Source organism: Elephantulus edwardii, unplaced genomic scaffold (assembly GCF_000299155.1).
Source record: "Elephantulus edwardii isolate Elephantulus edwardi_28Jun2011 unplaced genomic scaffold, EleEdw1.0 scaffold00005, whole genome shotgun sequence".
Classification (NCBI taxonomy): domain Eukaryota; kingdom Metazoa; phylum Chordata; class Mammalia; order Macroscelidea; family Macroscelididae; genus Elephantulus; species Elephantulus edwardii.
The window spans coordinates 22,712,146-22,714,875 of NW_006399755.1; positions in this window are offsets into that span (position 1 = coordinate 22,712,146).

The window sequence follows — 2,730 nt, forward strand, 5'->3', positions numbered from 1 at the left end:
AAAAAAAAATGAAAAAAAGGAGAACATGTTCAAAATAGACATTGTATCATCCTTCCTATTAATAATAGTGCAGAAACAGTATGTACAGAAAATATCTATCCAGGGAGCAATCACTTTATTCCGCTGCCGGGGCAAGGCCATCTGCTACGACATCATAGGTGGATGTAGAGGCACTCTTCATCTGGTGAAGTTGCCACAGCAACAATCTGAATGAATATGTCAATAGGGTAAGGTAGTAGCACAGAAATGTTTCTCTCTCTCTCTCTCTCTCTCTCTTTTAATGTAAAATGCATTTCAGACTAAAACTGAGCTTATAATCTAAAAGTTTAGTTCTGTACTTAGACTTAGAGTTTCAACCATTTTTATTTCTTAGTTTTAATGAATTATTAATGATCACATAAAATGTTAATGTAAGAAGAAGCTGGAGAAACAGTTGATAGGCACTTTCTCCTCTATTTTGCACTAGTTTCCAAGTCTTCTGTATGGCTGAAATGATATAAAAACATTAACTAGCAAAAAGCTTTGATAATCAGAAAGATGGTAGAATCCGGAAAGATATTTCTTAATTTAAGTGTATTTTTTTCAAACAGTAAACTGCGTGAAAACCAGAGAAAACCAGATTTTAAAAACAAAACACAAATGTTTGGTGCTGGTACCATTGAAGGCAATCTGTCCACCACCCACCACTGGCCATCTCTCAAGTTGACTTGTTTATTGAAGCAAAGGAAACAAGACAGGAAAGACAGACGTGCTCCTGGATGTGTGCAGGCTCTCTTGCTTCTCCTGGCTCTGACTCCTGGGATATGTGATCTCCACTATTCAGCAAGCCACTCAAAGCCTCTCCGGAAAACAATGGGAAGTCAGAAGGCTTTCACCTCAAAGTTGTTTCACAGACCGTCTTAACAAAGCCTGTTGTGTGCTAATAGCAATGAATCTGAAATGTTTTGTGTTGGTATTTTTTTTAAACAACTGTCACCAACTTCCACAATTTATTACATTCCATTTTTAAAGTTTTGTTTATGACAGCTCTTTGTTGCTGAACAAAATGTTTCCTGAGCAGGCCCAGGGTTGCTTGTGAACTTCTGGGATTAATCCCCACCCTGCTTTTGCAATGCTGTTTTCACTGAACAAATTGGCTTTCACGAAACAGAGAACATCTGAACCTTTTCTTTTTAGAGATTATCTCAAATGTATCTATCTGGCATTGGTACCCTCAATCTTCTAGGATTTCTGCATAGTTCAGACCAGATCATAAATATTTTAAAGAAGTGAATTCCCTTGTGTATACTTAATAAGGTAATTCATCTCTGGCAGAAAGAGTTGGAAAGAATCATCTCTATGACCCCGAACTCAATAAAAAGTGAGCACAACACTGAATTGAAAGAATTTCATGTAGAATCTGTCTTTTGCAAACAAAGAGAACATCTAAAAGAAATTAATATTTTTCTTTATGATTTTGATAACCTTTTGGTAAATATTTCTCTCATTTACTACAAACTCACTTATTGCAGTCAAGTTGGAAACAACACATAGCTGACCCACCACTGGGTTTTCATTCACAGTAAATCACACAAGACCGAGATAATCTATATTCCTCCCTTGGAGGCACTGACAGATTTGAACCAGAGAGGTCAGCAGTGCAGACTGATTAGTAAGCAAGGTAACCTCCATCTTTGGGGTAACCGTCTAGAGACTAGACTACTAGAGCTTCAATTTACTACAAGTAAGATTCCTTCTAAATTGAAAATATTTCCTCTCTCAAGATTGGTTTAGACTATATTTCTATAGTAGCTTAATGGTAAGGAGTTGCACTGCCAACCCAAAGGCAGGCAGATGGATCCACCAGCTTCTCCATGGGAGAAAGTTGGGAAATAACTTTCTGTGTGATTTATAGCCTCTGACTAAATGATACACCACCACAACACTAAAATTTCCTATCTTTTGAGGATATATATTAATAGTTGTTGTTGTTAGTGCCGTTGAATATGAATCACAGTGACGCTGAACAATAGATCTGACCCCTGTCCTCTCTAGTGTCATCTTCACAATCTTTGATATGCTTGAGTTTATTGCTGCAGTCACTATGTCAATCCATCTGTTTGAGGGTCTTCCTTTTTTTCACCAAGTCTCCACCTTTCCAAGCATGATGTCTGTAGAAGGAGCAGATACAACATAGGGATGGCTAAGTGGGACTTGTACCTGCTTTATAAATGGGAACTATCCCTATCAACAATGCCCATTGCACCATGCAAATAGCTACATAGATATGGCACATAACATGCTCAGTATTTCTACCAATCATTATGTCTTATGTTTGTTGCAAGACTCACAGACTTTACTCAGTGCTGTGTGGTTTTTTTAGAGAGAAAGTTTGGAGAGTAAAGGAGGCAACATATAGTACACAATGCAAGTCCAGGTTTAGTCCAACAGTCCCAAGCCAGAGTAAAAATAAGAAATAATTTCTCAATTAATGTAAGTTCAGGTTCAGTTCAACAGTACAAATAAACATCTGCTTTTCTCAGTCATCTGTTGTTATGTGCCATCGAGTCGCTTGCAACTCATAGCAACCCTATGTACAACAGCCCTAAACTCTGTTCTGCCCTGTGCCAATCACATTGTCTCTGACATTCCCATCCTCATTACCCCAGTCACTGAATCAATCCATCTCATAGAGGGCCTTCCTCTCCTGCACTTTCCCTCCACCCTATCAAGCATGATGTCCCTCTCCAA